Below are 26,791 nucleotides of genomic sequence, written 5' to 3' on the forward strand. Positions count from 1 at the left end.
CTGTGTAAAAAGTAAAGGTCACTATTTTTTGAGAATCAAACACAGAACTATTTTATTGCATGATTTTCTGTCCTTTGTAGCTGATTCACAAATACAATTGCAAAACCATAACATCGTAGACTTACACCCACAATCAGCATCGCGTTACTTTTATTTTGGCATTCTTTCCCTGGCATACGTGTGCCAGCTTTGTTCCCGAAAGTGTGTGTTTTTTTACAGAGTGGAGAATCAGAAATCCTATGGTATGTTATGTGACGTAGATTTGTAAAGCACACTCAGCCGAGAGGCTACCCTGGCAATAAGCATTTGTGAATCTATTCACACCTAGGGCTTGATGGGTAAACATGAAAAGCCAAGTCTTCAGTTTCTTGCGGAATTCAAGAAGTGAGGGGCAAGGAAGCTCGGATGTGTAGTGGAAGGTCCTACCACGCCTCCGGAGAGATGCAAAACATGTTGTCATGGGCAGTATTCCGCGTACGCCGTCAATTCTCACTTTCCATGGTTGAAAATGAAGTTCCCACACTCAGTGGATCTTCAGCAGTCTAAAGTTTATCTGAATTTCTAAAATCCACAGATCATTTTCCCCTAAATCAGAATGTGGCATTATTACCCACTGCTCAGTGTGCCCTTTAGTAACCGAAGAACGAACTAGGTGTTGTTCTTTTTATGACCACTAGATGTCAGTGTGAGTCAAGGAATACACGAGCATTTGTGTCGTAAAATGTTGAATAGCCATTAGCAACCTGTGCTATGCAGTACCAGCCCATATGCCAATGCAGTTCATCTCTGACCTGCAAACTTTGACAGAACTTCTAAAATCTGGTCTCCACTTACAGCCGTGGCAATAAACCTCAATAAAGCAATGCTTCACCAACACTGCTCTATTACTTGTACCCTTACCCAGCTCTGCCAATGCGTGTCAACCCAGTACGAGGATCCCCAGTGCTTAATTTGTAAAAAACATAAGTGATAGGGCCCTTGTCCGGAGGCCACCGCAGCTTTCACCACCCATTGCCTCTGCCAAAGAGAGCACCTACACAACCACTAACCATCACACTGCTACAAAGTGAGACAATTCAGACTGTTCGAGGACCCCAAAGCTATACGAATGGCTTGAGGGGCAGGTGTTAGTTGTTTTTAATATATATTGAATTAATAAAGTACTGATGTTGTGCTCATCTCTAAATTACATAAACAGCACCACCATGTGGCAGCTGTCATAAGTGCTGCTATTAACAATTAAGTGCCGGAGCTGAGCACCAGAAGCCACCGGCAAAAATTAAGCACTGATCCACACACCTTTGAGATGCAACAACAACACCAGTGATTCTAGTGCTCAGACAAGAGTGGGAAGTGAAACATGGTGCAATGGAGAGTGGAAGACAGAAAGCTGGGCAGAGAACCAAGACTGATATTTTTTTAACTTCCAGAGCAGAGAGCCGTATTATAGAGACAGACTGAGGGTGTTACCTGAACCAATTTAAATAGCAGGTTTTAGCTCACTGAACAATATAAACACTTTGTTACGTCATTTACTCCATTCTAAGGACAGGACTTGATCCTGATACGTGACCCTTCTAAATATTTCCTAGAAGCCCACCATTGGCGCTAGCTGATGCTGAGTTTACTGAATACCAAAGCTGCCTGGTCTTGATTCCGCCTCATGCCTCTTTTTTCCCCCACTCCGCTCTTTCTATCTCGCTATAGTTTTTTTTCATCCCTGCTCTCCCACTTTGTCAATGTTTTCTGATTGATCAGTCCCTCCTTCTCTCTTTCCCATTTCTGCCTTTCTCTCTCTTGCTCCGGGTCAAAGTCTGATTATGAAAAATAAGCCCCAGCCCCCAAAACTGAGTGTTGGAGTCCCTGTGTACAGAAGAAGCCTATATAAATGCCATGGGCATTTCCGTCTAGTTTGTATAAGCTGTGTAAATTGCAAATTGTCTTGCTGCTGCCGACTCCCTCACCTAACTCTCCACATCAAGGCCCCCTCAAAGCCTCATGCAAAAACCATCTTCATGTACCTTATGTAAATGTTCCTTCTGTAATCACCAAAGGAAGGTATGTCATGCCGCTTCTATGTAAAGCCTTTATAGGCTAGGACTGTGCTCTGTAAATAAACCCACAATCAAAAATACAGTGTTCTAAAGGTCACAGGTTTGAATCAGCTCAGCCTTTCAACCTTCTCAACTTGTGTATCAACAAACTGGGTACCAATAGCACATTACTGAGGGCGCTTAAAAGCAGTGCATTCAAGAATATTTCTTACGTGCCCCCTTGCCGATTTTAGCCCTACCATTCCTCTAGCAGTGAGAAGGATCTATTTTATTTCATATAATGTATTATAGCCCTATTATCCAAACCACTTTAACAATAATACAAACGGCATAAAACATGAGAGGTGTTACTCTCTCAGTGGAAGCCATGACCCCTGTCCCCTGTCCCATTGTCATGGCTTCCCGCACCTTCGCAGCCCTTCCCCTCAAGGGCATCTCTGCGCTAAGCCAAAACTAATGAAGAAAAACAAACCGCAGGCCGGGCTATCAACGTGAGATCTATGCCAGGGAGCGCCCAGAACAAAGATACACAACACACAACACACAGGTGGAACAAGGGGCAGGTGTGTGCGGTTACCGCCACCGCCGGCCGGACCCGGAAGGACGGCTGCCACGAAACCACGGGTTGCGTCAGCCAAGCGCACTACGTGAGTGGTGATCACGTACAACGCACGTGCACAAAATACGGAATCTGCAATGCTGTCTGCAGATGTCATTTGAGAATCCCCAGAAATGTTTCTGACGCTATTGCCTTTGAACTGACTAATCAGCGTGAAATTACAAAAGTGTGACTGCTCCTGTTAGATTCGGTTAGTTTCGTACATAATGGTCACCGAGGGGTCCAAAAACTGCGTTGCCCATTCGAATTCATAAAGAAGAGTTTTTGCACAAGGCAGGCACTAAACCATGCATGCAACTTGGAATGAAATCTGTTCAGTGGATTTTAAAATCAACACAAAAGTAAAATGCAAATTTGTTCTCATTGACCAATTATTGCATTATTCCTGACAAATATAACTTTGCATTACATTCCTAGGGCACACAATAGCAACAATCAAGGATAAACTCTCGGTACCTCATTTGAAGGCACACTCCTTCATGTACCACTTCCTGTGTGACAGCTTCCGGTGATGCTGGCCCAGCCAATCATCTGCCAGTGCGCGACACACATTTGGGTTCCTCCAGTTGTCTATTAATATGTTCCAGTGGTGTGATAGGGGAACACCAGTCAGAATAATGTAGCACATAAACAATGTATTTTCAGTTTCGGCTGGTATCTAAGGGGAGGGGGGGGGGGCGGGCGTTCACATATAAAATTTTAAAAACAACAAAAAAAACCACCTTACTCCACAGGACCTCCACACTCTGGACGTTCTCGTTGCTTCTGCAGCTCAACCACCAGGAAACTCCCTTGACCAATCAGGGCGCTGCTCTCAGCAGCATGAGAGCAACGCCCTAATTGGAGGGAGCAGTTTCACTCGGTGTACCACAGCGCTCTGGAGGCATGCACTTGCTCTAACCCAGCTGTCCTAAGACTGCTGGGTTAGAGATCTTTAAAGTGCGCATGTGTGGCTGGCCGTCACGAGACGGCCAGCCAAAAAGACATGCTCACTTTCCACCGTGCTTACACAGCCCACTCCCCTCCCTGCTGCTGTCACTCAGCAACGGCCTTGCCCCTGTCCTGACGATCTGTACAGGACGGGGGTTGAAAAATAAAATGGTATCGAATTACCATTTTATTTTCCATCTTGGAGCATTAAAGTGGGGCGACGTCCTCCGCTCCAACGGAGGAGCCACCCGTGCAAAATATTATTTACGGAAATATTGCCATATTACAGTTAATATTAGAAAATCTCCACTCGGGATGTTGAGTCGACACCAGGATTCCAACCTGGTACCCAGTGTTCCGAGATCATCCTCTCTAGCCAATAAGCTGCATCACCTCTCCTATAGAAGGATATTTCTGACAATGATACAACCAGTCCAAACAGCCAAGTGTCACCAGAGAAAGCAAGAAAGGCTACACCCGACTGACAATCCCCCATCAGGGCGAAACCCGTCCTTGTTGTCTTGTGTTCAGGTTCAAGGGAGACCTGGCCTGACACTGCTTGCTGGACTGTTCCCATTGGAGCAGGGTCAAGACTGATTTGCATATAGAAACACAACTCGGACAGTGGACCGACAAAAAAAATCTATGGCACCAATCACAAACAATTTTGCCAATAAAATCCAAATTATGAACTATCTTGTGTGCACGCTCCTAAAAGTGCCCCCTGTCCAAGAGCGCCCCCCTATTTTTTACCCTAGGGCAATTGTGCAGATAAACTAAACCAGGGCTGCACCACTTCAAAGTAAACAAGTCAATACAAATATTTATGGTTCAATGAGCCTCAAGTCGAGAAAATGTCTTCTTTATTGTTTTGTTCCTAAAAAGCCACAGCCAATGCTTTTCATCCTGTAACGCAGGACTTCTTCGGGGCATTCAAAAGTCACAATCGGCGAGGAGAGGTTGTATATATGGTAGTAGCCTTGTAACCCTAACTATTAACAGACAATAATAGCAGCAATCTCATCTGTATATCTGAACGTAGATCCAAGATGGGGATCACTTCATAAACCAATGGGATTCCAATCTAGAATGAGGTGGTAATAGCATCTGTAGATTAACATGATATAATAGTCCCGATGATATAGACAATGTGCTGGTGCGTGCGGGCGGGCGGGAGCAGGACGCCAGATACTGTTGGGCTGAATACCCATTATAAAGTACAACATGTGCTGTTTCTAATGCACCAGCACATTGTCTATATAGAGAACACACAGATAGGTTCCTTAATTCAATCCATCAACCCCAATGCCTCAAGACTGACAAGACACACTCCCAGAGGCATTGTTGTAAGCAACCTCACAAGAGTAACCACCCTCCATGACCAGACCATCACCCCGACCAATGCCCAGATAAAATGTATCCTTCTAAACTGTAGATCGGCAGCACGTCATGCCACTGATATAGCCGACCTAATTATATCCAATGAACCTGACCTTATCATCTTAACGGAAACCTGGCTGACTGAATCATCCACACCCATTTTAGACATACTAGTTCCCCCGAACTACTACATTACAAGACTAGACAGACCTGAGAAGACAGGTGGTGGTATTGCCTGCATCCATAGGAACAACCTTGCGGTAAGGCGCACAAACACCCCAGTACTCTCATCATGTGAATACCTCTGCCTACACATTACGAGCAACAACAAGCCACTTTGCTCACTACACTCTATCTACCATCCTCCTGGCAACAACCTCACCTTCATCGAGCACATGATGGACATCATAGCGACAAATGCAGGACAACAAAATACACAGATCTTCCTGGGTGACTTCAATCTCCACTGGAACGATCCAGACGATCCAGTGGTCAATAGCTTCAAACTTTTCCTATCCGACCTCAACTTGTCCCAAATATGTGACAGCCCCACCCACGGAAAAGGCTCAATCCTTGATCTTGTAATTTCTAAAGCGGACTCCACCCGGCTAGAATCGATTCTCCCATGCGACTGGTCTGATCACTACATTATCACCTTTCACATCAAGGAAGTAGTTAAATTACTCTCTGTCCAACCGACGAGAACGAAAATCTGGAAGAGGAGCCTAGAAAACATCAATCCGGCCGACCTTGCATCCGCTAGTCGCATCCTCACGCCAGCTACGGTTGGATCAAACGATGTACAGGATCTGACCAATCACTACTTTAACGGTATGAACAGGGTTCTTGACACCTTAGCCCCATTGCAATTAAAAAGAGTCACCGAAAAGAATTCAAACCCCTGGTATGATGGCAGACTAAATGAAGACAGAAGAGCACTGAGAGCAATTGAAAGACAATGGAGAACAGCCCCATCCACTGCCCACCTCCAACTACTAAGATGCACCAGAAATGCCTACTACAGAAAGATTAGTCGCTCTAAAGCTGACTTCATAGGTGTACAACTAGACCAAGCCAAGAATCGCCCCAAAAAATTGTTCGAAATAATCAATAATCAGTCTAAGGGTGGCCCCCACTCCCCCCAAGCCAATCCAGATTCAATCCCCAACTGTGAGGATCTTGCCTCCTTTTTCACAACAAAGACTGACAAATTAAAGGCAGACCTACTTAATGATCTATCAACCATTACCGATACACACTCAATCCCCTCACGGTCCTCCCCAATTACCCCGTGTATCGGTCCCATTATACACGACCTCAAGAACAATGCCTCCTGGACTACCTTCAACCTCTACAGCGAAGAAACTATCCTAAACACGCTCACCACTCTGAATCCTTCCAACCACTTCACAGACCCCCTTCCAGCATCCCACGCAAAGACCTTCATGCCACTGCTAGTGCCCCTGTGGACTAGAATCATAAATTCTTCTCTCTTGCAAGGAACCATCCCTGACATCCTCAAAGCCGGTCAGGTAACCCCCATCCTTAAGAAAGTCTCAGCGGACCCATCAGACCTAAACAACTATCGACCAATATCCAATATCTCAACCTTGGCCAAACTTCTTGAAAAATGTGTCCACATGCAGCTTAGTAAGCATATAGACCACTTGAACCTGCTCGACCAATTCCAATCAGGCTTTCGATCAGGGCACAGTACCGAATCAGCCATGACCCACATAATTGATGACGCATTACAAATACTGGATCAAAACAAAGCATGCTTGCTAATCTTACTTGACCTCTCCTCAGCGTTCGACACTGTCAAACATGACAATCTACTGAACCTCATGAAGCATAGAATGGGGCTATCCGGAACAGTGTTAAACTGGTTCACTTCCTTCCTCCAAAACAGAACACAAAGATTCAAGACCAACAAATCTTTATCCAACCCCACCCCAGTCACCTTAGGAGTACCCCAGGGCTCTTCCCTCTCCCCGACACTCTTCAACCTGTTTATGGAACCACTCACAGAGCTTCTCAGCCACGAAAATATCCAATACCACATGTACGCAGATGACACACAACTCTACATTAAGATCCAATCTCTCGACGACATCAAGTCCCTGAACTCTTCGCTCCAAAAGACACAGACATGGCTTGCTAAGAATCATCTAAAGCTAAACACACTAAAAACAGAATTCCTCCTAATTGCTCCCCCCAACCAAACAACGACCATCCGTGAGTGGATGAAGCATCTAACTGCACTCGACGGTCAACCTATCGTCATTGATTCCGCTAAATCTCTAGGAATAACCCTGGATAATAAGCTAAATATGCAGAAGCACATCAGCACTGCAACAAAAGGAGCAAACTTTCAGATCAACACGCTGAGAAAATTGAAACCCTTCATTCCAGCAATGGACTTCAAACAGGCGGTTCAATCCCTAGTAATTCCCAGAGTTGACTATGGGAGCGTCGCTCTCTGTGGTCTCCCCAAGGCAACTACCGCCCCTCTCAGAGCATCAATCAATACAGCCGCCAGACTCGTTACAGGCACTAAAAGAAACTGCCACATTTCCCCTGACCTACATGCCCTAAACTGGCTACCTTTTGAGGCCAGGATCCAGTTAAAAATCGCCTGTATGACTCATAAGGCACTACACCACAAAACCCCTAGGTACCTAGCCGAAAAACTGGTATTATCAGGTGGTAACAGATCTACCAGGAGCTCTAACAAGCTGCTACTGAAACCGCAACGTTTCTCCAAGAAAAAAACGTACAATCGTACCTTCTCAGGAATGGCCCCCAGGATATGGAATGCCCTACCCCCAGAAACGAGACTCAATCCATCTACAGTTTTTTTCAAAAAAGAAGTGAAATCGATTCTCATGTCCAAATTTACATGAACTATAGCTATCTGCATTTCCCTGTATTATGTACCTTGTATGCATTGTAACACTGTATTTTTATGTACTCACCTTTTCCTATGTCAGATATGTGAAGCGCTCTGATACCCGCAAGGGTCTTGTCCGCGCTATACAAAACCGTCTAAATAAATAAATAAAAATAAATATATCACCGTGACTATTATATCATGTTAATCTACAGACGCTAACCTGCCTCCCCAGCCATTCCTTTAGCTTTGGGGACCTGGAATAATATGAACTGTCGCATATACATGCGAGAGAGATGGTTAGTAGTTGTTCTGGCAGCGATGACAAGGGTGGTGCAAGCTGCAGTGGCCTCCTGGTCAGAGCCCTGGCACTTAGTATTTTACAAATTAAGCACTGCACATCACCGCAGCAGCAACCAAACACACCAGAGTGTTTTTTAACTTTTTTTCCAAGTCGTCCATTAACAGATCAATGTCTCATGCTGCACCACTAATTCGTCCACTTTTTAGGTTACAGCATGCCGAAATACAAGAAACAGCGTAACAGAAAAACACACCCAACTCGATTAACATGGCCCAAAGAAACACACACAGTCAGTTCTACAGACTTAGGGCCTTATTATGAGTTTGGCGGTCTTGGAGCAGGCCGCCACGCCAGTACCCCGCTCCAAGACCGACAAACCCATACTGTGACCACCTGCCGGATTCTGACTGGAATCCAGGTCGGGCGGTCCTGATGCGAATGGCCCACAGCGGTGCAAGGCATCGCAATGGGAACACCATTGCACATTCCTGCATGGCATGGATTGTTAAGTCCATGTCCTGCAGGAATTGCGGGTGCTGCAGACAGGGGGGCACACCAAGTACCCCCCTGCATGCATCCCCTACTGCAAAGGCAACAGGGGGCCCTGTAGGCACACCTTAGGTTCCTCACCGCTGCACTTTTCTCAGCGGTCGCACCGCCATGAAAACTGTGGAGGTGAGGAAACTAGTAATATGCTTGCCAGTACCATAGCACTCCAGCATATTACTAAGCAAGGGAGTAGCCAGAAAATTAAAATACCCCCCACTTGAACCAAAGCTCTGATGACACCAAGCAAGCAAAGCCCAAACCTCCCTAGAAAAGCTCCCTTGCCTCTTCCATCTAAGCATCTATCCATTCATGCTTTAATCCTACTATTCATTCACTGATATCCACCATTTCACCTTTACATTCAGTCATCCGAATATTGTTTCATTCATCATTCAGTTTTTCACCATTCCATCCATTCACATACCTATCCAGCAAAAGCCTTTCATCCATCAGTTGATCTTTTGCTCATCCATCCATTCATCCACCTATCATCTCAGATTTCCATTTATGTCATACAGCCTTCTGCTCAGATTTCCATTTACTCTTCCATCCTTTCACCCACCCATCCATTCTTTCAGATTTCCATTTACTCTGTTATCCTTTCACCCACTGATCCATCCATCCTCTCAGATTTTCATTTGCACTACCATGCTTTCAACCACCATCCAGCCATTCATCCATCTTGATTTCTATTTACTCTGCCATCCTTCCACACACACCTGCCCACCAACCCGTCCTCCAGCCATCTATTTTCTCAGATTTCCATTTACTTTGCCATCCATCCATCGTTTTCTAATCCTTTTACTCTGCAATACTTTCATTCACTCAGCTACCCATTCTCTCACCCACTCATCCACCCATCCTCTGACCCACTCATCTTCCCACCTTTTTACCCATTCATTCATTCATTTTTCACCCATCCATCCATCCTTTTACCCACACATCTTTTTGCTGACCCACCCATCCTACCTTTTACCCACTCATCCTGTCACCCCTCCTCCAGCCATCCTTTTAACCATTCATTCTTTCACCCACTCAGTCATCCATCCATCCATCCACTCATCCATCCATCCTTTCATCTAACCATTCCTTTACCCATTCCTCCTTTCACCCACACATGAAATTCATTCACTCGTGCATCCTTCTTTGCCTTTTTTATCAGCCCATCTTTCGGTACTTCCTTGTAGCGTTCATTACAAGCTATTATCTGCCAAGTTGTAGATAGGAGGCCCATTAAGAACCTCACCCCCGCTGTAGGTTATAAAGCGGGGGCGGGGGGATTCACGACGCCCCTGTTACCAGTCTCACACTGCTGCAAGACCAACAGGGATCGCGGATCCCTGCAGTAGCAGTGGTTCTGTGGCGGTCCGACCGCCAAAGTTGAAATATGTTGGGTGGAGTGCCACCAGGGCCAGACTTGCTGTTGCGGGCATTGGGCCTTTCCCCGGTGGGCCAGCAGTGTGGGGGCCAGTTTTAGACCCCTGGCGACCTTTTTTGTTACCGGGACCGGCAATATCAGCCGCCAGCAACAAAAGCGGCACACAAAGCTTTCAGCCAGTACCCACCCTCCTGGGGCCGGCCGAGCTATTTGCCAGGGCCGGTGCCGGTTCCCGGTCCAGCCCTCACCACGACTATGGCGGTCCAATGGACCGCCGTAGTAGTAATAAGGCCAATAGCCTGCAGAGGCACATGCCCAGCTCTACACTCACAAGAGGATACAGACTGCAGATTCACTTGCCCAATGCTATAGACACAACCTAACAGAACAAGCATGTGCAATGCAGCAGGTCTCGCATTAACACGAGTTTGAGCTATTGGCATTGTAAATGACAATGCCTTTTATTTATGTTTTGGGTTTTAAAACATAACTAAAAGGCATTGCCATTTACAATACTAATAGCTTAAACTCTCGCAAATGTGATACCTATAGCATTGCAATAAAGGGCCTTCTCGACCGCTTGTTCGATTGTAAATATCAGAGGAAGAGACTGGCCTGCGACGTCTTCAAAGTAGTGATAAATAGTGCAGTGAAGAAGATGTGTAAGTGTTGTAAATTACACAGACACAAAGTGTGAAGTCAGAGTTACATATGATCTAAGTTTAAACTCTAATAAAGTGCTCCAACACCTTTCGCTCTGTGATTACACTGTTGTGGCTCAGGAGGAAGAGCGGGGGGGGGGGGGGGTAGTTCCTGCCCTTTACGTGATTTGAGTGTGCAGTGTGGCATTGCGCAATGCCATTGCTATCTTTGGCCTAATAAAAAATACTCCAGCTGTAGTAGGGCCCTGGCTTCACCTCCTGGTGCAGGATGGGCTGTGCTTTATGGCAAGCATGGAGGGAGGGATGGATGGTCTTGGCTGCAGCTCCGGCCTCATCAGTGCCCCTGCTATTACTAGTGAGCGAGAGGCGCTGAGGTGGTGGTGGTGTTATTGGTGGTAATGGTGGTGGTATTGTCGGTGGTGGTATTGGTGGTGCTGTTATTGGTGGTGGTGGTATTGGTGGCATTGGTGGAATTGGTGGTGGTGGTATTGGTGGAGATGGTGGTATTGGTGGTGGTGGTGATATTGGTATTGGTGGTATTGGTGGTGGTATTGGTGGTACTGGTATTGGTGGTGGTACTCGTATTGGTGGTATTGGTGGTGGTGGTGGTATTGGTCGGGGTGTATTGGTATTGGTGGTATTGGTAGTGTTGGTTGTATTGGTGGTGGTGGTATTGGTGGTGCTATTGGTATTGGTGGTGGTATTGGTGGTGGTGGTGTTGGTGGTGGTTGTATTGGTGGTGGTGGTATTGGTAGTGGTATTGGTGGTATTAGTGGTGGTGATATTGGTGGTGGTATTGGTGGTGGTGGTGTTGGTGGTGGTTGTGGTATTAGTAGTATTGGTGGTGGTATTAGTGGTGGTGGTGGTATTGGTGGTTTTGGTGGTGGTATTCGCAGTGGTATTGGTATTGGTGGTAGTGGTATTAGATTGGTGGTGGTGGTATTGGTGGTACTGGTGGTGGTATTGGTGGTGGTATTGATGGTGGTGGTATTGGTGGTGGTATTGGTGGTGGTGGTGGTATTGGTGGTGGTGGTATGAGTGGTGGTGGTATTGGTATTGGTGGTACTGGTGGTGGTGGTATTGGTGGTGGTGGTGATATTGGTGGTGGTGGTGGTGGTATTGGCAGTGGTGGTATTGGTGGTGGTGGAGGTATTGATGGTGGTGGTATTGGTGGTGGTGGTGGTAGTGGTGTTGATGGTGGTGGTGTTGTTGGTGGTGGTGGTATTGGTAGTGGTGGTGGTGGTAGTGGTGTTGGTATTGGCGGTGGTATTGGTGGTTGTGGTTTGGTGGTGGTATTGGTGATGGTGGTATTGGCAGTGGCGTAGCTAGAGCTTCTGGCGACTGGGACCTTCACTCAGATTGCCGCCCATGGCAAGTAGCGGGGGGGGTGCTAGGGAAAAAGGACAGCGAGCAGCGGGGTGGAATTGGCAGGGTTTAAGTTGCGAAGCCACTTTCTACTCCACTGCAGGTGAAAGGAAAGGTCGAAGCGGAGGTGCTGCGTGCCCAACACTAACCTGCCTATCCCTAAATATATGATGTAAGAGCTTTAGAATATAGACAAGTGTGCCTGTGCAAAGAGGGTATGAAATAGCTGAAATTGGGTCATAAATTCAAAGCTGTTCTGAACAGGGGCCCCAAAATACGTTTGGCCTGGCCCCCCAAAATCCTTAAGATGTCCCTGTTCTTATTCGCTGGGCTCAGACCAGGAGGGGCAACAGTACGCTTTCATTTGGAAGCCCTTCTAGTCAACCACTGCCAGGGAAGAAGTATGCTGGGTACATGTTATGAGATCTCGTGACCTCTGAATGTTTTCTGGTTGTCTTGCCCTCCTGTAGGGTTGTTATGTGATCTTCATTATTTTTGTAGGAGGGAGGCGTGGGCGTCTGGACTGTGTGCTTGTACTCTGTATGCTCACAACAAGGGTGGGGATGTCATCTTGACATTAGGTATGTTCGAGTAGGGTGACCTGGTGCCCAGCCCGCTGAGAAGCGCAATCTCAGTTGGATGATACCACTGCTCTAGAGGGGTGGCATTGGCACCATGCTTCCATTCTGCACATTTTTGTACATGCCCTGTCTCGATTACTTCTTCTGCTCACATCTTGTTCTTGGATATGGAATTCTTTACAAAAGCACTTTTTCGCTATACCATGCCGCATCTGGTATGGGAGCTTAAAATCCGTACCGGGTGCAAGTGTAGGGAGTCCCCACTGAGAGGACCATATATGCTAGCATTGTCTTTACGCAGGCACATGGCTCATTTCAGGCAAGAGAGGCATGTGTTTCCAGCTGTTCAGGTCATGTTCCAGTTGGAGGGATCAGTGTGCTGTAAATGAGTGGCCTGCAAGGGCCGCATAATGCCATTGTGTACACAGAGGACTGTTAGGATGGATTGTGTAAACTGGCCCAGACTGTATGGATACTGTGATGGAACCCTAACACAATTGTTTTTATTGCCTAGAAAATGGTCTACCTTTTGTCATACTGTGGAGATATTTGTTACCTTATAAAACACTAAGAGAGAAATAAGAGTGCAGCATCTATTCCGTAAAGCGCCTCAATGCCCTGTCAGGGGGTGTAAAAGCTATACCAATCTGCAAACTAATCCAATGCTGTACAGGAATTGCACTTTAATTAATAAAAGAGCGTTCCTTACCATAAATGCTCTTTTATTAAGCTCCGAATAAAAGTTATACCTGCTGTCTTTTTTAACTAAAATATATTGTGGCTATGCCGCACGATTCAGCAATTAATTGCTGGGAGCGGAACAAGAAAACAGGGGAACAAGAAAGTTTTGGCAACATAGAATAAACAATGATGGGGGCCCAGGTGGAGACGGGACGCGAACGTGGCGACTTACTTGGTAATGAAGACTCAGCTGGAGTAACGACGATGCACATCAGACGCCGGCATTAGTCAGGCTTTGGTGGCGTCCCCTGCGTGCATGGGCTAAAAAGTAGGGATGGTATAGTCACGTGATGCGCTAGATAGCGTACATCCGGAAAAAAAAGCTAGAACACGCAAGAGCCCCTCTTGTATATATTATCATTTATTGTTTGAATATCCCAACTATGTAAATCTTACCCTCACATGTCACGGTACATACTTCCTCACGTGTCACTTGCGCCATCACAATTTTTCACGAGCACTTGTGCACAGTATCCCACGGGTTACATGCCATTCAATGTAACGCAGCGCCACCCTTTCGTATGTTTGACTATATGAAGTATAATATGACAAATATATGCATTTACTAAAGTACATTCTATGTTGCCAAAAATTTCTTGTCTCCCTGTTTTCTTGTTCCGCTCCCAGCAATTAATTGTGCTGTCTGAAATTGACCTTTAATTAACACCCTTATAGACACTGTTGCATGTTACAGATGTCCGCCCTAGTCTCTGTAGGGTGTATGGGCTACCTCCTGTAGTCTGATACTGCACGATTCAGCAAAGCACTTTTATTTTTACCATATACATGTGAATAATTAAATTAAAATGACACAAAGACCAAGTTGTGGATTTTCTGGTGCTGCCTGCTTCGGTGATGCCCAGTAGACTTCATACTCATCGTCAGTGCTATGAAAGCAGCACATTTGTAAGGCTGCATTTTCTTTTGGTCCATGTTCACAAATGGGACTTCCAGCAAGTTGGATGGAGGTGGGAAGTATAGGAAATGGGGTGAAGCGCTGGCACATATTCTACACAGTGCTTAATTTGAGCTGGTGGTTACCGGTGCTCAGCACCGGCACTTAATCATCAACACAGTCACGGGTGCTTTTCATGAGCACCAGGTAAGGACACATTCATTTGTGGGATATTAAGGGGTTTGCCCAGATTCACTGGATGTTGAGCACACGCCAAGACCCAAACCTGGTTCCCCAGTTACGGAGTCAGCAACACTGGCCATTACGCCACATCCTCCCCTAGCTTTCTTGGTTAGCATTTGGTTCTGTTTTAGACAGTGCTAACAGGCGAAACGGGCTCGTGCAAGCTTCCTCCTGACGAGAGCCCCGGAACTTATTTTTTACGAATTAACCACTGATTCTACACTTGCATTTCTTACCTAGCTCCCTATGCAGAACAAAGCAGCGGGTTTTATACATTCTTTTCCAGGAGTCGCGTGGGCGTGGTGATGGGAGCCTACTGATGTCAGCAGGCTAAAGCCCTCATAACCTCACCACCAATGAGAGCAGAATTTGCAGGCCTAGTCTGTTAAAAGCCCACAGCTATTCATGTTTAGATTTGCATTTATACCTGTAGGATAGGAGTGGCGATGTGAGCCATCACCTGAGTGTTGGTGTGCGGGTTTACAATGCATTGCCCCTTCAGACGCTCCAGGATTTGGCTACCTGGCATGTCAAATTTTGCAGCATAAATGCAAAATTTGTAGCCCCAAACCTCACAATTTGCTGTATTTTAGTGATAGGCAGAAAATGGGGTGTAGCAAAAATACAGTTGGGTCTGTGGTGTATCTTTCCTTGAGACTCTACAAAGTCAGAGTCCGTGACCTGGCAGAGTGTCCGGCAGCACCGCGCCTCGTAATAGAGGGTGCCTGGTGCCACAGAGTGCACATATACATTTGAAAACTGCTCTCTGGCATCTGACAACCTTCTTTTAAAGTTGGGCACTGGCAGGGCAGCAGAGGCGCAGGGGTGCAAAGCTTAGGAGACTTAGGAAAGAGGGGCCCAGATGCAGGTCCTGGGCCTGGAGGCGAGGTGGCAGGGGGTTTCAGTCAGATGAGGCTCGGGAGGACAAGCGGTACATGAGGGTGGTGTAGAGGAATCAAGGGGCAGCAGGGGTGGTGTTGGGGCAGAGAAGACTTGAGGAGGTGACAGTGCTTAATTTGTAAAAATTAAGTGCAGGGGCCCTTCTTGGAAGGCCACTGAAGCCTGTACCACCCACACCCTGCCAGCACCAATATAACACCTAACCTTCGCACTTCTACAAGTGCGACAATTCAGACTATTCCAGGTCACACAAAGCTATAATAATGGAGTCAACCGTGTAGCATGGCTCTATCGCGCCATCATTCCATCCCGATATCATGTACAGTATTTTAAACCTTATTTCTCATCTCCACATGCAGTACCTTCCCCATTTCAACTAAAATGTTACTGTCTTTTAACTTCCACACTCTCGTCACTCATCCCTCTCTTTCATTCTCATCGCGACGATCTCACATTTCATTTACTCGCTCCTCAGGTCTTACTGCCCCGTCACTAGCAATCACCTCGACCTGACGGCCTCCAAATATTACCACTACCCTCACGGTCAATTTCTGGCACACATTTTTCTCACATGTATGTCACTCGTTTAGCTCTAGCCTCTCCTGTGTAGACTCCACAGTGGCACCTGCAAACACGACCCGTTCTTTGTTGGGGTTGGGGAAGGGGTTCTACAGCAAATCGCCTAGCACTCCCGAGACTGCACTCAAGAGAGCGCGTGGTTGTGGCGCTGCTGCATTTTAACAGCACAGCGCGGAGGCTGGCCAAAAATTATGCCCAGGGCCGTCATTGGTAGCACTTTTGCGCACTACAAGATTGACGGGCCTTGGACCTACATACACAGTACGCTGTGCGCCACACCACCACTATGCTAGGTGGTGTGTGCAGCATTTGCAAGCAGGTGTGCTTGCACTTCATACACGTGTGCAGTGCTGCTTAGCCACAGCCGCATGTGTGGGTATGGGGGGTGGTGGATGTACATCACTGTCAGTGTCCCCAAATAATAAAGGCCACAGCCACCAGTGCCGTGCAGCTGTGGCCACCCCAAAATAGTGCCGCCTGTGGCGGACAGCCCCCCCCCAGCTACACCACTGGGTATTGGTGGTGGTGTTGGTGGTATTGGCGGTGGTATTGATGGTGGTGGAGGTGGTGGTATTGATGGTGGTGTGGTGTTGGTTGTGGTATTGGTGGTGGTGGTATTGGTGGTGGTGCTATTGGTGGTGGTATTGGTGGTGGTGGTGGTAGTGGTATTTGTGGTGATGATGGTGGTGGTAGTTTAGTGGTGGTGGTGGTATTGGCAGTTGTGATGGTATTGGTGGTGGTAATGGTGGTGGTGGTGGTATTGGCAGTGGTATTGGTTGTGGTATTGGAGGTGGTGGTGGTGGTGGTATTGGTGGAGGTGGTGGTATTGATGGTGGTGGTATTTGGGGTGGTGGTGGTGTTGTTCTTAATAAAACAGGCTTTTGAAAACAACACGTCAGGTGGCTTTATTACAGATCACATGTAACATAGATGTCTCTAAAGCACGGTTACTTATAGTACGGCCCGCGGGCCGCCAGCGGCCCGGCAAGCCTTCCTTGGCGGCCCGCGGACCTTGCAGACATCTTACCTGTGTTTTAAAAAAAATATATATTAATGTTAGCAAACACTGCTGGTTGCAGAAGCCCAGACTCTGAGACTCTGCTCTGTGGGGGCCGGGGGATTCCAGTGATTGTCAAAGTGGAGATGCAGGGGCCTAAGTATGAAATACTTCAAAGCGTTATTAACATGTAAATGGTCTTTTAAAGACCTGTGAAGTACTCGGGTGCGGCTGTGTGCGCGCGCTGGGAAGCTGTCTCAGCCCGGGCTGAGGGCTGACACACACGGGTGAGATGACAGAGGGTGACGGAGGGAGGGAGAGGGAGACAGAGGGAGAGGGAGGGAGACAGGGTTGACAGCAGGAGACAGAGAGGCGCAGTCTGGGGGAGACAGAGGGAGGGAGACAGAGGGAGAGGGAGGGAGGCGGAGGGAGGGAGAGGAAGGGAGACAGAGGGAGGGAGAGGAAGGGAGACAAAGAGAGGGAGGAAGAGGCAGAGAGGGAGAGGGAGATAGAGGGAGAGAGACATGGAGAGAGATAGAGGGAGAGGGAGGGAGACAGAGGGAGGGAGAGAGACAGGGAGAGATAGAGGGAGGGAGACAGAGGGAGGGAGAGAGACAGGGAGAGATAGAGGGAGACAGAGAGAGAGACGGAGGTAGGGAGACAGAGGTAGGGAGACGGAGGGAGAGGGAGACAGAGGGAGGGGGAGACAGATGGAGAGAGACAGAGGGAGAGAGGCAGAGGGGGAGGGAGACAGGGAGGGAGACAGAGGGAGAGGGAGGGAGACAGAGGGAGAGAGACAGAGGAAGAGGGAGGGAGACGGAGGGAGGGAGACGGAGACAGGGAGGGAGACAGAGGGAGAGAGACGGAGAGAGAGAGACGGAGGGAGAGGGAGACAGAGGGAGAGAGACAGAGGGAGAGAGACAGGGAGAGAGACAGAGGGAGGGAGACAGAGGGAGAGAGACAGGGAGAGATAGAGGGAGGGAGACAGAGAGAGAGACGGAGGGAGGGAGACAGGGAGGGAGACAGAGAGAGGGAGATGGAGGGAGATGGAGGGAGGGAGACGGAGGGAGGGAGACAGAGGGAGGGAGATGGAGGGAGGGAGACAGAGGGAGGGAGATGGAGGGAGGGAGACGGAGGGAGGGAGACGGAGGGAGAGGGAGGGAGGGTGAGGGAGGGAGGGAGACGGAGGGAGGGGGAGGGAAGGAGGGAGACGGAGGGAGACAGAGGGAGGGAGGGAGACGGAGGGAGACAGAGGGAGGGAGGGAGACAGGGAGGGAGACGGAGGGAGGGAGAGGGAGACAGAGAGAGGCGGCGGGAGAGGGAGGGAGACAGGGAGGGAGATAGAGGGTAACAGAGGGTAACAGAGGGAGGGAGGGAGAGGGAGATGGAGACAGGGAGAGAGACAGAGGGAGAGAGACAGAGGGGGAGAGAGAGAGAGGGAGACGGAGGGAGGGAGACGGAGGGAGGGAGGGAGGGAGATGGAGGGAGGGAGGGAGATGGAGGGAGGGAGGGAGACGGAGGGAGGGAGACAGAGGGAGGGAGACAGAGGGAGGAGGAAGACGGAGGGAGGGCGACAGAGAGGGAGACAGAGAGGGAGGACGGCGACAGAGGGAGGGCGACAGAGGGGGGGCGACAGAGGGGGGCGACAGAGGGGTAGACCAAGAGGGAGGAGGGCGACAGAGGGAGAGCAAGGGCGACGGAGGGAGGGCAACGGAGGGAGGGTGACGGAGGGAGGGCGACGGAGGGAGAGAGACAGGGGGAGAGAGACAGGAGGAGAGAGAGACGGGGAGAGAGAGACGGGGAGGGAGAGAGGGAGGGGGAGAGAGAGGGAGGGGGAGGTAGGGAGAGGTAGGGGGAGGGAGGGAGGGGGAGAGAGGGAGGGAGAGGGAGGGGGAGGGGGGGAGGGGGAGAGGGAGAGAGAGAGATGTGTGTATGCCGGGTCTGGTGGCTCAGTGGACGAAGGTGTCTGCTGCAGGGACCTGTGTTCCACCTTATGGTCACTTTTTTTTTTTTTGCTTTAGCCCCGCCCCTCCCCCTCTGACCCCGCCCCCACCGGTGCGGCCCTCGGCCACAAACCACACTGTAAATTTGGCCCCCGAGAGAAAGTTTGTGAGTACCCCTGCTCTAAAGCAACAAGGAAACGGCCAACCTATACAAAAACTCCCCTGGTTTTGTGATGCACCTCCCTCCTTGTATAATCTCCCCAAAAATGTAAACCAAAGACAGAGCCTTATGCTCACACTGTGTGCAACTCTACTGCCCCTGCCGTTCCTCTAGGGGCGGTTAGAATAACCAAAAATACACTTATATCAACTGTAGGTTGCACCTCCTTACTAAAGAGTCCATAGAGAAGTAAATATACGAATGTCCGTCCAGTGTTGAGAAAAATCAAAAATTCTTTATTCTTCTTTACAATGTTGACAATTGTACAGCAAACAGCCAAACAGCCAACGCGTTTCGTTCTATGCCAAGAACTTCATCAGGGCAAGTCGATGAGATGTTTCCAATTTTTGACCAAATTATGCATACGTCGTCATCTAGTGTACTCCACTGATCATTCTCCGTGGCCTACCACTTTTCTTTAAAAATAACTGCAGGCAAAGACTAATTAAGTCTAGTTATGCCTATTGATAGAACTACATCCGGCCCAAATCCAACTCGGAAGATAAGATATATAGATGGCTGATGTGTAACATAGAGGTGCTGTTGTCAGCTTCAGCCCATTAGCACAGGATTATGTGCTACCTGGTATTCACATGACTTTCGCTAATCATTTCTAAATCCATTTTACTTGGGGGGGGGAATGGTTGAAACAGACACAAGATAATGCAGGGTTAAAGTGATTGAAAGCAGGCGTCTGTGTTATGGGGGCGGCTGTGCTGCTTAAAAAAACACAAGCAGTTTCAGCTGAAGCAGCGCATGTCTGGCCTGCAGTAAGAGAAACTCAATAAAGTAAATAGTGCTTACAGACTAAATAACAGGTCCGGTGTAACAACCGAAGTAAAAAGGCCAGTCGCCATGGGAGGGTACAAATGAAGACAAGGCCGTACTAAGGAGGGACTAACAAGCCTATTAACTAATCCGAAGGCAGCATTAACGAAAGACAATGACACAAGCCAATGAAAAATATGGGAGGAGAGTGGGCGGGACTTCTCTCCCATACTCTACTACAGAGCATGCGCACTGCCGCTAGGCTGAACCTACAAAACGCAACAAGCTCAACGGAACAAGGACTGCAGAAACACACCCCACTGTTACAGATCTAGCTTGCAGAACCACAAAGTTTTGCGTTGCAACGGTATGCGATGTAATTGCATGCGTTGTAACGTCACATATTCCATACCCGAATCTACAACCACAGTAAATTATAGCCTGAATTATAGTCTCAACACTAAAGGCACAACCTAACAGAAGAAAAAACACCTGGCTGGATGAACGAGACTACAGAAACACACACCCATTCCCGCGGACATAGCCTGCAGAAACGCATACAGGGCGCTACGCCCACAAACTGCAGAGAAACACTTTCAAAGGTACAGACGCAGGCTACAGGAACATACCAGGCCACACCCAGCTTAAAAGTAGAAACTTAAAAACGGTACAGACATAGCGCGAGGGAAACACGCCCTTTAACAGCATAGATAAATGATACTGAAAAAATAACTTACATTAAATGCTTGGGCTACAGAACCAACCACGGGTCCATATGTTCTGGCCACAAAATCGGTAACCTGTTCTCAAAGCTTCAGGGCCTGGTGATGAAGTCACCCCCGCATTCATCACGGAGGTGGAAGAGCCGCCATTTTATGAGTTTCTTATGCCATCTCTGAGCCTGGCCTCCCATCCATGCACGTCATTGCTACAAACTGTATCCCCTCACCACAGTTCTGCAGCCCTACAACCGAAGATCCCACCTTTACTAAACAGGTGGAACAGTATTTGACTGACTCTGCCTCAGCCCTGCCTCCACCTTTTGATGGCATCTGATTTTCGAATAGGTCAGTGCTGTTCTGCCCCTGTTCTACCCTCGCTGCGGGGTACCAGGGGGACCTGGGTGTCACAGTGAGTGACTCACTCGGACAGGGCGCCCTAGCTGACGCTCCGCCCGTTGGTTCTAATCGGCTCTATAATCATAACGGGTGAAATAAAACAATCTCTGGCATTCGTGCGATGACGTGTGGAGGGAACCAATAGAGATTCAATCAGCTGCCCGGATTCCTACATGTCAGAACTGCCAAGAACAAGGGCAGGGCGGCGCGAGCGCGGATCCCTTAACAGCAACACCAGCGCGTGACCCAAAACAAAGTCCTAAAATAGATGTGCTCCCACACCTGTGAGGTCTCTGTGCCTCGACAAAGTGTGCTGTCGTACTGATGACATCAGACTTGTGAAATCTCAGGCCCGTGCAAACAAGGGTACTTCCTGGTGTACCACCAGCAAGAATGCAAGTGACGTCATCCTTATAAGCATCCTTTGTGCACAAGAGACCATCTGGACCACACCTATGAGGTCTCTGTGACTCAACAAAGTGTGCTGTCGTACTGATGACATCAGACTTGTGAAATCTCAGGCCCGTGCAAACAAATGTACGCCTGGTGTACCAGCAGCAAGGGTGCAAGTGACGTCATCATTCTAAACACCCTTTGTGCGCTTAAGGAACCATGTGACCCACACGTACTATACCTCCATGAATATGTGAGCACCTTGCACGTTTGCACGTCCATTTCATCACAGTGAATTATGCCGCAATGCTTGTACGGCTCTTACAGCCACAGTACGGTGGCCTCAAGGTGCTCGGCGAGGGAGGACAGAAGAGGTGGAAAAGAACCAGCAGAGAAGAAAAAAGAGGAAGGGCTGGAAGTGTACATACACAACAAGGCTGTACATGCCTACTTAGGGGGAAAATCCATTTTTTTTCGTGGATCCAAAAATATTGTGCTGCGTTGCATGAAAGGAAGAGCGCAGGACAGTTCCAAATCTCCTAAGCATGTTGCTGCTGCTTTCTTCTCAAATGCTGGCGCGCTTTCAGCCTGCCTAACACCACACACACTTTTGCACTACAGTAGAATGGTGCCTGGATACGTCTTAGTTACATCAATGAGGACATTGTTCCTTGTTGGAGGTGAAACAGGATTAGTGAACACCTACTCAACGGGGAAAGAAGAGGGAAAGGTAGAAAGAGAGAGAAAGTGTAGAAGGGAGGAAGAGGTGAGGGGGAGAGGTGAAGGTGAAAAGAGTCAAAGAGAACTATCCCCAGTATCAAGGATCCAATCCCGAAGGGGAGGACTCAATGTAGCCTCTAGTTTGCCCTCACACACCCCGAAGGATGTCTTGCTTCATCATCGGGCTTTTTATTGCTCCTCGTTGGGCCGGCGCTGCAATGCCCGACGGGCCCCCGAAGGGTCTCTTTAGCGGAGGTCTTTTAAAGAGAAAAGCCGATAGGTGAGTGCGAGTGTGTGAGATAAAACGGGGGTAGGGAGAAAAGGATCCAAGGAACAAATGATTACGTGAGTGCAAAGTGTGTGGATAAAATTACCTAGGGGTGTCCAAAAATGCTATTTTAATGTTACGGAGCCATAGGTTTTGGGTTGGAAAGGTATAGGGCTTAATTTCTAAAATACTAAGTGCCAGTGCCCAAAGTTTTCCTCGAGGCCCACAGATGGCGCAGACAAACATTGGGATTGACCAATATCAGGCAGGTATAGTCTGTATTACACCTCGTGTCTCTTTCTTCCCTACCAGATGCTCCCTGCCCCTTAATTTCACTCTTGCATGTTCTTTTTCATCCTTGCTTTTACTGCTTATCACTGTTTTTCCGTCTTTCTTTTCCTCTCATTAGTGTTTTTCTCTCTCTTGCTACAGGTGAAAGTCTGTTGAAGAAAAATAAGTACCGGTCTCCAAAAATAAGTGCTGGTGGGCCACACCAGCTCAAATGAAGCTCTGGAAACGTATCCCTTCAATATAAAATACTATGCTTTTACTTATTTTTTAACAATTGCCACTTAGTAAGTGTACAGCACACATAAAGTTAGAAAGGTTTTGAGAAAAGAAATCTTTTTGCCTTCTTTCACCCTACCTCTAAGAGATGCATTTTTGGCACAAATCCCTGTCTACTAATATGTATAGGTAGGGCTTTACATCAACAAACATGGGTTGTTGCATGGGAACACCTATGCACCAGCCATAAGATGCTTACCCTTATAGTAGTGCAAAGCAAGGCTTTGAGTTACTTTTAGGCAACTTTTCAGCACTGAAAAGTAAATCCCAACTCAACACATTTGATCGATTTGCGTCACTTTTGGTGACTTCACACGAGTGTAAAGTACTGATAAGTATGTTCCTTAATCGGTACTGTAGTTAAGAAATATATTTGGCGAAGTAAAGTATTCTTTCAGTTGTGTACAATTGGCCTAAAAGCAATTTATCTGCATGAAACACAAATATTATAGCAGACATTTCACACATGCCAAATAAAGGGAACTTTACTAATAAGTGAAGAGATATCGATGGCACAGCTGACTAAATGTTAAGCACTTCAATCATAGAGTCCCATAAATATCAAGTCCTGTGCAAACAGCCTCGAGACCTGCTGCGGTAGGGATCCACTGGAAATCCAGAGACACATTTTCAAGAGATGTAGAGGCAGCACCAGAGATGAAGTCATAAATCAGCCAATATTGTATTTTTCAAAACTCTTTATTCTTCTTCGTATAAAATACAGGACAACAGCCAACGCGTTTCGTTCCTTTTATAGGAACTTCATCAGGGTGGAAAGAATATTACATGGACCAAGTTCCATTCCGTGTGTCCAAAGAATAAGTCAATTCAGGCGAAAATGAGTATACTCCGGTTTCCTAAAAGTCCCGATGTCAGGGAGTGGGCCCAGCTGTTCTCTTCCGATCTCTGACGGGCACAGATGGCCTGATCTTAGTTGGGCCCACTCCCTAACATCAGGACTTTTAGGAAACCGGAGTATACTCGTTTTCGCCTGAATTGACTTATTCTTTGGACACACGGAATGGAACTTGGTCCATGTAATATTCTTTCCGCCCTGATGAAGTTCCTATAAAAGGAACGGAATGCGTTGGCTGTTGTCCTGTATTTTATAAGGAGAAAAATAAAGAGTTTTGAAAAATACAATATTGGCTGATTTATGACTTCATCCCTGGTGCTGCCTCCACCTCTCTTGAAAACTTTACTAAGATGTTCTAATTCTCGAGGGCTTTGCAAAATAAAATGTTCTCATTTGCCCAGAGTGTTAGTCTCGCATTGCATGTAAATTGCACTGACAGACAGCCTCTGAATTTCACAGGCGCGCTATACATTGCAGGCTTGCTTATCATTAAAACTGAATTCAAAGGCGTAGTTCTTTCGAAAAAAACTTAGTGCTTAATTTGAGCCGGTGGTTTCCGGTGCTCGGCACCAGCACTTAATTGGCATTACCAGCACTTATGACAGTCTGCCACATGGTGGCGCTGTTTGTCTGATTTAGAGTGAGAACAACAACAGTTGTTTACTAATTCAATATATGTTAAAAATTACTATTACCTGCCACCCTTGCTATTATTATAGCTATTGGGGCCTGGAATACTCTAAATTGTCACACTTGTAGGAGTGCGATGGTTAGTATCTGGTTTGGTGCCCGCATTTATAGCGCTGGCAGGGCAATGGGTGGGGTAGGCTACAGTGAACTCTTGAAGAGGGTCCTGGTGCTACAAATTAAGCACTGCTAAGGGTGTTTATTCTATAGTTTGGTGGAGCAGGAACACCAAATTAAATTGGTATTTCAACCACCCTGTTAAACTCACAGTTCCCTGCCGCACTCATGAGGACCCGCTGATTTCCAAGGGTGGAGTTGCAATCGGCTCTGCTGCAGGAAGCGCTTGTCCTGATAGCCCGCCCACCACTGGTCCGCCAGGTCATAGAGACAGATGCCCTGAGCAGTATGTAGAACTGGTGACACCAACGTGTTTTCTTTTCTTATTGGGGCTGATTGCCTTGCGTGGTGGTCCTGGAAAGGAAAATCTTCAGGTGTTCATCGATTCAGAGGTGGGGGAAATCACTGGGTTTCCAGCGGTGAAGTTCAAGCTGGTTCTGCTGTCAGAAACCCTTGAGCTGGTGGTCGGTGCACCACAGTATCACCCAGCCATTGATTTTTCCTACCCAGGTCTGCCATGAGCGGCGGGCAGTGCAGGGTTTCAAAAAGAAACAATGGCCCCAAGCACAGGGAGGAAACTCACTGTATGGCGGACATATTTTGAATAAAATAATTCCCTATTTGGAGAGGTTACACCATAAAAACAAAAGAAGAATGACTAGCAATGCCCCCCCCCAAAAAAATGCTGCCCGCTCAGCATTCTGTTCCACTTCATTTCATCAACAACAACGGTGGATGGATTGATGCCACAGTGATCCCTGACAGGTGTGAAGACGGGTCTATAGATATAGCGACGTTCCTGTGCCAGGGGACGCAACACCACTAATACACTGACTAAGTCGGTTGACGGGCTGCCCACCATTGTTTAACAGACCATGTTATTTGCTAATTAGAAGTCACATGTAACTCACTAGGCAGTAATACTGCATCTGGCATTCCTGATACCACAGGCAGTATTTACAGTACTACCCCATCATTAATACTTTTGGACCCTGCAATGGATAATGACAGCAGAAATTTGGTGTTTGTGCACTTGTTTCCACATGTTTCGCCTCACTGCAAATAGTTTCCGTACAGACCTTCTTCAAGGCATTTCGGCAGCAATGCGCATGGGAAAAACAACTCAGGAGTTTTGTAGTTCTGCTTCACAGGTAACCCTACTTAAACTAGTAATTCCAGTCACCGTCTGAATGGAATTTTTTTTGCAAACGCCCGGCCTGTTTGCTGTGAAGTATATCTTATGCAGACCCATTTTCTTATGTATTTAAGGGTATAAGCAACATAAACTGTCACACAATGCATTATTTTCCCAAGCAAGTAGGAAACAGACAGACATTGACAAAGCCAATAGGTCTCACCTTTGCAAGAGCTTTTGGCTTTGCCAATATGCTTTAACATTGTTGTACACCGGAGTGGCTGCTGTCCAGCATGGCCAAAATTTAGTCGGGTAAGGGAGAGCGGCGAGGAGTTCAGTGTCGTAAAGTGGAGTAGAGAGGAGTGCAATGGGGTGAGTTGAGTAAAGTAAAGTTGGGTGGCATGGAGAGAAGAGTGAAGTGGAATGTTATGAAGTAGCGTACAGTGTTGTGGAGTGTCGTGGAGGGAATAGAGTGTTGTATAGTGGAAGGACATAGAGTTGAGTGGCGTAGAGTGGAGCACAGAGTTGAGTAGAGTGTCGTTGAGTGGAGTGCCATGGAGTGTCGTGGAGTGGTGTAGAGCAGAGTGGAGTAGCGTAGAGGGTGTTCAATAGAGAGGAGTGTTGTAGAATAGACTGGCGTACAGCGGAGTAGATTGTCATAGAGTGAAGTGAAGTAGAGTGGAGTAGTGTTCCATAGAATAGAGTGGAGTAAAGTGTCATGGAGTGGCATAGAGGGATTTGCGTAGAGCGTCGTAGAGTGGAATAGTGTTGTAGAATGGCATAGAGTGGAGTGACATAGAGTAGAGTAGAGTGTCAGTGGAACAGAGGTTAATGGAATAGAGCATCATAGAGTGGAGTATCATGGAGTTAAGTGTCGCAGAGTGCAGTATAGTAGAGTGAAGTAGAGTGACCTAGAGAGAAAAGTGGTG

The sequence above is a fragment of the Triturus cristatus genome, chromosome 12, assembly GCF_964204655.1.
Source record: "Triturus cristatus chromosome 12, aTriCri1.1, whole genome shotgun sequence".
NCBI classification, from domain to species: Eukaryota; Metazoa; Chordata; class Amphibia; order Caudata; family Salamandridae; genus Triturus; species Triturus cristatus.